The sequence below is a fragment of the Triticum dicoccoides genome, chromosome 1A (assembly GCF_002162155.2).
Source record: "Triticum dicoccoides isolate Atlit2015 ecotype Zavitan chromosome 1A, WEW_v2.0, whole genome shotgun sequence".
NCBI lineage: Eukaryota > Viridiplantae > Streptophyta > Magnoliopsida > Poales > Poaceae > Triticum > Triticum dicoccoides.
The window spans coordinates 604,979,139-604,990,165 of record NC_041380.1 but is presented as its reverse complement, the minus strand read 5'-3'; positions in this window follow the sequence as shown (position 1 = coordinate 604,990,165).

The following is an 11,027-nucleotide window of genomic DNA, read 5'->3' as shown; positions in this document are numbered from 1 at the left end:
AAGATCTAAATTTTTTTTTTATTGCAAACAGCAGTAGTGGCACGACTGCGCAGTTGGCATCCACAATTTCTCTTGCACAAACCAAAGGGGGGCCTTCGGGACTCCCAGTTTACTGAGATATAGATAGCATGCTCATACATGTGGTCAATAATTTTTGATCATTTGTTCAGTCATGAGATGATTAACAATATTTTCTCGTAATTTAGCGGAAGTAACCAAGGAAAACAGATAGTCACGTCTGACTTGACGAAATTCTATAGGCTAATTCTTAAGGAGACTGAGGTTGAAGCTTTTATGAGGCACTGATTATTCATTTAGGAAGGATCTGTAGAAGTTTGGGCTCAAATGAGGGAATCAACCGAGCTGCTCAGTAATTCTATTAAGTGGCGCTTACTAAACAGGCTTGTCGCCCTAATGATTGAATCAAAGAAAAATCCAGTAAATTTCATATACAATCACAAGTACAGTTCTCATGTAGGTGCACAACAGCGTAATTATTTAGATTATTTGTGATCTCCAGCATGCCAGATAAAGCCATGTTATCACAGGTCTACTCGCATAGCAGAGACACTCGCCATTTATCATGATGTCAGGCACAAAATCATGTTTTCGTAATATTGTACGTGAATCTCGTCGGTTACAGGTTATCTATATCGAAGTTCATTTTACCCGATCAGTCTGTGCACCACACAAAGTACAATTATCTTTGATAGCCAGGTACATTGCTGTCAGTACCGCCCCATCAGATATAAAAGAAAAACATTCCCACAAGTTGTCTAAGTAAGAGATTTTTAGGGGCTCAATTTTTAACGTCCCCAACAAAGGATGTCAATAACACCTCAATATTCTCCAGATATACAGCTCATTAACTATGCTCGTCCAAGTGTTTGTGGGATCAGTCTGATGTAGACATGTCGAATGAATTTGTCAATACGACTTATATATCTTTTGCAAAGATAAATGGGTGATGAAGAGGCACTAGAACCCGGTCTCTTAGCTTGACAATATCACATAACACTTTTGAGGTCTATCAGCATCCTCCTAAATGAGGAGATGACAATATCACTTAACAGGCAATATGTGGTATCACAATCGGCTTTAGCATCTTGATTGACAGAGAAATTGGAGACCTCGAATGTCTTCCGTGCAGTAAAAGGGCAACCTGGTGCATGTAACTCCCGCTTGCGCAGGGTCCAGGGAAGGGTCCGACCACTTTGGGTCTATAGTACGCAGTCTTTCCCTACATTTCTGTAAGAGGCTGTTTCCAGGACTTGAACCCATGACCTCATGGTCACAAGGCAGCAGTTTTACCACTGCGCCAAGGCTCCCCTTCTGAATGTCTTCCGTGCAGTAACCTTTTTTTTTTTGCGGGGATTCCGTGCAGTAACCTTACCTGAACTATTTTCAGAGTCCGTCCTTTGAGGCATATTACAGGCTCAAAATTCATCGGTCATAAGGTTTTGGAAGTTGAGTTGTTGAATGGTCCCCTAGATGAGCAGCAGCCTGCCGTGCTACGTAATTAAACTGTTTCACATATTCTATACTTTGATCAAGCATAGCAGACTATCATGATACTGGGTACACAAACAGGGCATTATAGCATCGCATGGAATTGTCAAATTTGACCTCATCTACGAGGATTTGTTCCTAGTTGAAGCTAACACATCTGGGGCTGCTTACAATGGGATCAGGGGGGCATATCTTTGCTCTGTAACAGGTAATAATATTCTAAAAAAAATCATCCACACATTTCTCCAGATTTGTTATATCTGAGAGTTATGTTCATATAGGAGTAGTTGAAATATCAAAGGCAACAGTGTATGATCTGAGAGGTTGCTCTAATAGCTACAGATTACTCTTTAGTAGGCTTGATGTTGTGCTAATTCTTCTTATAAAAGGATAACTGAAGCAAAGATTTAGCCATGTCACTACACTGAGTTTGCTGATTTAGAACAAGTGATCCAGAGGGCTGGCGGATATGTTTTATCTAAGCTTGTGTATCCAATATCTTGATAGTAAGGCATGCTTGATCAATGCAGACAATGTATGAAACATTTATGTATCACTACAGGCTGCTGCTCATCTAAGGGGTCAGTCAACAACTCACTTGCGAAACATTATGACGTATGAATTTTATAGCCTGTCATATGCCTCAAAGGCAGACTATGTCTATCAAAGACCATTATATGGCACTCAAACTGCTCTGGCCAAATGAACTTGAATATAGATAATAACCTCTAAAAAGTTTAAGCATCGGCTTCCTTATGAAATAGCCTGTAGAACCCCGTCAAGTCAGACATGACTATCTGTTTTGCTTGGCTACATCTGCGAAATTACCAGAATTATTGTGAATCATCTGCTGACTGAACCAAAGATCAAAAAATTATTGAGCATGTATGGGCATGCTATCTATATCTCAGTAAACTGGGAGTCCCGAAGGCCCCCTCTGGATTGTACAAGAGAAATTGTGGGTGACAACTGCGCAATCGTGCCCCTACTGCACTATTTTTTTTTAGTAGATCTTCCCGCATGCCTAATGGACTGAAAATTTTACATCTCCGGTAGTAATGTGTCTTCATCACTTAGATGCAGACAAGTTAAGATCAATCCTTTTGGAGTTCACCTCTTAATAAATTTGGATTTCAACGTTGTTAGCTCTGTATAATCGGATCTGAACTGCTCCTTGTGCAGATTAGATCGCTCGCCGATCTCTCATTTGGCTCACACTATAGCACATCTGCACATTTACTGCCACTAATTCAAGAGTCAGACCACTGAATACTTTGGTTACATACATACTGCTGCCTTTATCCTTTTCGTGTTGCTTCTGAATAAATTGACATTGGTTTTCTGCTTCCTAACAGACTCTGAAACACTTTCATTTGAAGGCGACGACTCGTCAAAAATACCTCCACCTATTCCAAAACCCAAGAATAGCAAAGCTGCTCTTACTTCAGGTAAGAGAAACCCTTTTTTGCCTCTGATGTGAGTAAAACTGAGCATGTTTTCTAGCATGAATAACCTGAAATCACACACGTGTATGCTGCATTCAGCCTACTGTATGCCCATAGTTGAGGAGACTAAAACATTTACCAGATGAAGTCCCACTCCCAGGTACTTCTGTTGAAGAAAAAAAAGGGTGCCCCTAGTCTAGCTAAGAAGCTAGCTCTTTAATCCATTAAAACACACCACTGATCTCTTTTCTTTTTTTATGTCGCTAACAGAGTCAATCCTTGTGCAGAAAACTTCGGATGTCTATGCTAAGACTACTAACAAAGTTGCCCTGTTTGGGTAAGGATCAATCTTACTAACTGACGTTTCCTAGTTTTCTCGCTTTCCTTGCCATGCGGATATTATTGTGTAGTGATCATGAAGTCTTGTACAACATGCAAAACTATTCAGAAGCAGAGCAGTAATAAGAACCTCTTGTACAACAAAATTTCCCGAATATTTGCTTCACAGATTGAGTGATTTCTTAAAACGGCGTCACTGAGCTCAAGGATGGCCAAAATGGTTACTCATGTGTGTCGAAACTTCTGCCCCTACATATGTTGCTTCCCAGGCTGTTCTGCATACAACTGAAGATGGCGCAATACTACCTGAATCAACCCTTACTTCTGATCAAAACAAAAACAAATAGTCATCTCTCCCATGGGCAAGTATCTGTGAAGAGACAAATTTGACTCAGGTCGGTACTGAAGAACAAGCTGCTGAATTATTAGTCACATGTATATCGTGCTTCCAAAGGTTAAATTGTAGAACATCACAATCTTTAAACTGTGTTTGTGAGACTGTTCATGCAACAGTTGAGGGATGATTTCTCCAATTAGCTGATCTGTGAATACAATAAGTCATAAAAATTTCACAGGTTACATTTTGGCATAATCTCCACTTCATTGGTGCAAGGACTACCAGTTGGACGACGATTGAAAGAACCTGCCGAGGTAGTACTTCTTCGCACAACTGTTTAACATGCAGAGGTATATCAGTCAAGCTTATCTACACTGATTTAAAAGAACTATTGTCTCCCTTGATGATGACACTTATCTCTGGTCAGACCTTGATTTTGCACCGATTGAGATGCACACGTGCCACAAGATATCATCTATGTCACTGATTCCACGCATCAATGCTTGGCCAACAAATAAATATATGTGCCTTGTGATAAAAATGGAGTCGGACAAATATTAGGCAAAATGGCCCCACAAATGCTCCTTTTACAATGTTTTGCAGGAGTATGTTATCGATGACCGCTGAAGCGCAGCGAAGATGGGAGGAGAATCATGTCCCACCGGGCGTGCCATTTGTTTTACACGAGAAAAATATTAAAATCTATCCGCGTTGGCATTTTAGGTGCGGGCGTGCCAGTATACAACTGTATACAAATTCATTACTTCGAATACACGAAAATAGGAGACTCGCATTTTATCGAATTAGCAAAGGATTGCCTATTTCTATTTCACATGTATGTTCCATATTGCGCCTGAATATATATCTGACTGAGACGATTGTAGAAGTCCTTAATTCCTGGAACCTCGAAAGAATTCCAGTTAATCACATTTGTGAGTCTACACTCGCACAATACCTCCGATTAAGCTGAATCAAATGATCATCTTATCTTTATAAATCTCTATCTCACGCCTTCATAAATTATATGCATGGAAATAAAACAAACCATCAAAGCACACACAAGGGACACACATTTTAACGTGGAAAACCCAAGTTGGGTAAAAAACCACGGTGGCACGGAGGCCAAATCCACTATGAGAAATGTTTACATGTCAAGGAGTTACAACATGACCTTTTGATTCAAGATAAGCCCTTCTAAAAATGCTCGGGACAAAAAAAAAGTACATTGCTAAAGATGTAGTCGTAACGTATCATCAACCATGTAATATTCAATTCCACCTCTCCATGAGCAATCAGTCGAAAATCTGATATGAAGCCTTGAAGTAGTTGTCCGACCTCGTCGGTCGCGGACAATGTGTTTCAAACCTTGTCGGTTAGGATATGCATGCATCATATTCCGGCCTCGTCGGTTCTGAAAGAGAGAGAGAGATTGAATAATGAACTGACAGTCGATCTGAATAATGAGTGTATAAACTTTGAACAATGGCGTCTTATTATCCCTGTGTAGATGGCCATGGCATTGTTGGTATGTGCTCCACTCTCATTATGAAGTTGACCTCTGCATGTCAAGTGAATCTCCTTTTTTTGACCTTTGTGTTGGCCGTTGTTACCGGATGATGTTGTGATGGTTGCTTTATAATCTAAAGCGGGGAAACCCTATTTCATGAATCTTCTTTTTTGTAAATGTTTGCAAACTCTAGTTCAGGATGTGTGTATATGTTGCAGTCTCGGGAAGGCTTTTGCTCATGCCATGTCCCATGCAGGCTGGTACGTGTACACTAATGCATGCACGAATTTGCATGTAGATCATCACAAATCAACAAAACTCAAATAAATGAAGATCAAAGGGTGAAAAATTACAAGACGGCCACATGACGGAGAAAAGTCCACGTCAGCGATTCAATCGCCTGAATCGCCATATAGAGTCAAGATGTCATAACCATCTCCCTTTTATATCGGATCACCATACATCCGCGGCGACGATTGGAGCGTCAGGTAGAGCCGCGAGATGTGGTAACTGTCTCTTTTTATACATCATTATCATACATCTGCGGCGACAATTGGAACACCGGGTAGAGTCGCGGGATGCAATAACTTTTTTTTTTCACATCGGATCGTGGCATATCTGCGGCGACAATTGTAACGTCAGGTAGAGCCGGTATATGTCATCACTCTCTTTTTCCATATCGGATCTATAGACATCCACGGCGACGATTAGATCGTCATGTAGAGCCGCCGGATGTCATCACTCACTTTTTTCATATCGGATCTATAGACATCCGCGGCGACGATTAGATTGCCATGTAGAGCCGCCGAATGTCATCACTCAGTTTTTTCATATTGGATCAACACATACCCGCGGCGACGATTAGATCGTCATGTGGAGCCGCGGGATGCAATAACTTTTTTTTTACATCAGATCATGGCATATCCGCGGCGATGATTGAAGCATCACGTAGAGCCGCAGGACGCCATATATTCCTTTTGTAGATCAAACAGTAAAACGCCAGCGGCAACGATTCGATCGTCAGGTTGAACGGCGAGGCGTTACCAACCTGCAATGGAAGAAGAAAACAGAAGAAAGAAATAAAATAGCCGCATCTCACCTTCATGCGACTCACTTACCAAGTAACATCACCGATCCGGTCCTTGAAATGGAGACACGGAGTAAAGATTGCAAGGAGCCGTGATTACTAATGTTGTGTTGGAGATTTGATCGTGTCATGATCTAAACGCTTTTATATTAGTTTACGGAGGGAGTACGTAGGTGTGTATGTGTGTGGTGCTGGCGGCGGCGTGGTTGCTGTGAGAAAAATGAACTGCGCCGTTGCGCTATGCGGCCGCCCAAGAAGTCGAACCTCCTCCGTCCTCTCGACGCATATGATGATTATATATGTATCCCGTATGGCTTATCCTAGAGCAGATTCAACGGCCACTGACCAACAGCTTCCTCCGCACCTGTGGTGGAACTCCTGGATATCACGCATGCATACTTATCCAACTAAACGAACTCCAAAAGTTCAAATCAAATCTGCCGACGGCTGTCACTTGTGCATGCATCTAAAACATGTATGTGCACGTAGTAGCGAATGTTCCAAGTAATCCAGCACGTACCAATCAATCCACCATGTGTACTTATTATTCCTCTTTTTTTCTTAGAGAACGCTGCCATCTACTAAGCCACGTAAAATTCTAAGATGCCTCACGTGTGTGTGTCCTCAGTGTCTGATTGTCACCACCCCTGTACATCACTATGATTTCTTTTTAACTTGGCAAATGAGAACCAAGTTGATATTTTCTCAAACTTTCAATTATGATTTGAACCATGACAAAATATCATCGAACAAGTCCCTCCCCTCTCGATGTCGCCGCTGCCGTCAAAATCTGCTAACCGTAGTCGTACGAGGCATGCAATGGCTCAAGACATGAAGTACTGCCCGGATGCCATTGCCAGCCACAAAAAGAAGGGCAAGTGCCCCGTCTAAGCCCAATCGCTCCCGACTCCTCCCGTGTCGCCCCTGCGCGGCGACCGGGGGGAACCCTAGCGCCGCCGCGTCCTCGTCCCTCCCCCGACCTCTCCTCCTCGCCGCCGCCGGGCAAAGCCCGGTCGGCATCGGCGACAGCGGGATCTCTTCTCCCACGACTCGCTGGATCTGGCGCGGGCGGATCGCGGCGGCTGTGGGCGGCGCGCTGGAGGCGGGGCGCGCCTGCGCGGGCTTGGGGGCGACGGCAGGGCTCACGCTCGCGGTTTCCCCTGGTGTGCAGGGGAGTCTGCTCGGGGCGCGCGGCGGCGACCCTCGTCAAGCGGTGGCGGGCGCTGGGCTCTCGGCGGCGCTCCGGCATGTGCGTGGTCGACGGCTCCATCTCTGACCCGGACGACGCGGGGGATGGCGGCGGCCCAGCGTGGCCGGCGGTCTGGATGCGGTGGTGCCGGCGGCTCGCTGATCTGCAGGTGTTCCAGGGTTCTGTCTGGTGGTGCTGGTGGTGACGGCGGCCCGTGCACGAGAGTTGGATCCCTTTGAACTGATCTGGGTGAAAACTTGCCTTCGGCGTCTGCTAAGGCCGGCGGTGGCGGCGCTATCTGCGTACTTCCTTTCTTGAAGGCATCGCCGTGGAGAAGTTCAAGGCCACTCTCTGCTACCTTCGGGGGAAACCCTAGATCGGATGATCAGATGACAACGGCGCTCTGGTGTCGTTCCTCCCTTGGGGGCGTCATTTTTGGAGGTACACACGTGATCGAGGGACCAGAGGACGAATTCTTTGGTGGAGCGGTGATTCATCCTACACACTGATGGCGACGGATCTTGACGGCGTGGCGCAGTGCAGATTCGGAGTTCGCTGTGGGAGGACGGACTCGCGCAGGAGGACGACGCTGTCGGGCGTCGTGGTGGCGTCGATGACAGAGAGACCTGGCACAGTACATGCAACAGTATAACTCTGAAGATGGATTGGTGGCAGGTGGCTACGGCGGCCTCATACCCGGCAGGCGTCCTGGTTGAGGAGTGCGTCGGATTGGTAGGTGCCCCATACCCGGCAGTCGTTCTGGTTGGGACCTCAGATTTTAAATGTTTAGATTTGACTGCGATGTTTGTTTGGTATTAGGCCCAGACTATCTGCGCCTCTCCAAGGTCATCACTTGCCTGGCAGCGCACCAACGCAGCAACACTGTTGTTGATGACCTCCAGCAGTGCATGGTCGCTTTGTTGACAAGACTGAGCTTAATTGGTGAGAGGAACCCGACAAGCAGCAGGTCGAAATTCTGATTGGTGAGAGGAACCCGACAAGCAGCAGGTCGAAATTCTGATTGGTGGCGTTCGAAAGCATAGATGATGGGTCAAGTAAATCTGCATCTTTAGCTGGGAATTAGCCTCTTATTTTGTTTACTTTCTCATCATCATCGTCTCAATTTTTCACCGGATCGGAACTATATTAATACTCCCTCTGTTCCTAAATATTTGTTTTTTTAGAGATTTCAAATGAACTACACTTACGGATGTACATAGACATATTTTAGAATGTACAGTCACTCATTTTGCTTCATTTTTTAAAAAAAGAGGAAGACCCCGGTTTGGCCATGCATGCAGCCACTTTATTAATTATTCACAAAAGACCGTACAAAGAAATACAACAGTAAGTCTGAAGCCACCATCTAGACAACATCTGTCGCTACTCCTATCCAGTTGATGAAGGAATATTGATAGTCTGGGCCTAATACCACAGACCTCGCAGTCAAGCCTAACATCTAAGACCTGAGGCCCCAACCAAGCCACTTGCCAGGTATGGGGCACACACCGGTCCAGCGCGCTCTCAGAGGCCGGCGCCGCCAACTGGCACCACTCCATCTTCAGAGCTGTACTGACGCATTATCCTTGCCCGGTTTAGCTGCAGTTGACACCACCATGGCACCTAACGTCACCACCTCCCTGCGCGCAAACTGCTTAGCACGTCATGGTCGTCGCCGGTACACCTCAGCACCATGCCGCCAAGTACCACCAGCCAACACAACTTCAAGTCTCTGGAAGATCTGTCGTGCGTAGCACCTGCCGACCAGGCATGACAAAGCGTAGCACCTGTCGGCCAGGCATGACTTGACATTTCCACCGAAGCTCTGTGCAAGACGAAACCGCTCCACCTCCTACCTCTGATTTACAGCGCTGCTCCACAAACGATGCTCCCAAGAGAGAAACGACACCGCAGTGCCGCCATCGTCCGATCTGGAAAACCAGATCATAGGGTTTCCTGCGAAGCAGCACAAGTGGGTCGACAGTAGTTACAGAACGATGCCTTCATCAAGGTAACAACATAGAACGCCGCCATCGTCCGCCATCGGCTCGGTTTTCACTGGCAACTATGTCTCCCTGACTCGTAGCCGGGACTAGATTACAGATCTTGAGATCCGATCATCCAGTCTCAGTCTTCCACCTCCGACGTAGGAGATGACCACCACCGCCATAATCCTCGTGATGCGATGCAGACCCAGAGTGCTTCAGCGAGCCGTCGCCGAATCCGATGAGATGCAGCAGTTTGAGGATGTAACGACAGCAGCCCGCCTAGACCCGAAGGTCCTAGATCGAGCCCGGGATGCGCCCCGGCCGCCGCTGCCGCCATCTCATACTAATCCCGCCGGCTGCAGCCAAGCCCCCCGCCGCGCCCCGGTCGCCGCTGCTCGCTATCCTCGTCGGGAGGGAGATCAAATCAGGCCGCCACCACCTCAGATCTCGAGACGCCAGAGGAGGTCCGCCGCCGCCGGGCCACGGGGCCTTCACCCAGCGACGTTGCCGGCGGCGACGGAGGAAGGAGGATGCACGGGGAGTCGAGGGGAGGTCGGGAGGTGGCCGCCTGGTGCGGTCCGGCGGCGGCCGCACGGGTCGGGAGGAGGAGTCGGGAGAGAGCAAATATTTAGGAACGGAGGGACTACAACACATGCATGTAGGCAAGTTGGACACGGTGGAGGCTGCGTGCATTGGGTTTGGTGGTAGGCTGATGGACACATGCAAGTGGCTTAGCCAGCTCCATGGAGTTCTAGCCGCTCGTACGGACTGAGCAAGCTGGACCAGTTCATGTGTGAACCAACATTGCTGCTTCGGATCTTGCCTGGTAATTAATACTGAACTTGGCCCTTCGTCGATATTAAAATACTACTGAACTTGACAGCCCCTACATCTCATGTTGATTGATCACTTTTGATTTGTTTTCTTCATTTCCCTTTTGATATGGTGGTGATTTAAAGAGAGGTGAAACTGGTGAGTCGCTTTTCTAGACCATCGTGGAGAAAGGCTTTGAGGAAGGTTATGGATGCATGCATCATCATGATGCAGAGGTCGAGGGCATGCCTTCATTTCCAAAAAATCGTGAAGAAAGGCTTTGAGGAAGGAAGGGATGGTTCATGCCAAGATGGGTCTAAATTGATGGGAAAATAATAACTGATCTTCTAAACGTCGTTTAATTGGAAATTTCATAATTTAAATATCCTCTCATGCATAACCATGTAAGCAAGTTAGTCCCAAGCAAGGTGATGATGGGGGCAGCCAAGGCGGACCGAGTGTTGGCAGCAGCAGGTGGAGTCACACTGGTTGCCGACCTGTATCGTCATCCAAGACTGTATTTTCCTTGCAGCAAGATCCGGTCTGAATATCCAGAACTGTATTCTCCTTGCAGCAAGATTATTTTCATCTTTCCAGTAGATTATGAACTATATAGTATATACTATTGCTAATAAAGAAAGACTACTTGTGAAATTATAGCTTTTCTGTGACTAAGTATTTTGGAGAAGTCATAGCTTTCTACCCGTGCGACGCGTGGAGGTGGAAGTGGTACAAATGTGATTGGCAGAACCACTATTATGGGGTGGACAGGGTGTGCGATTTGCAGAACCACTATTATGGGGTGGACAGGGG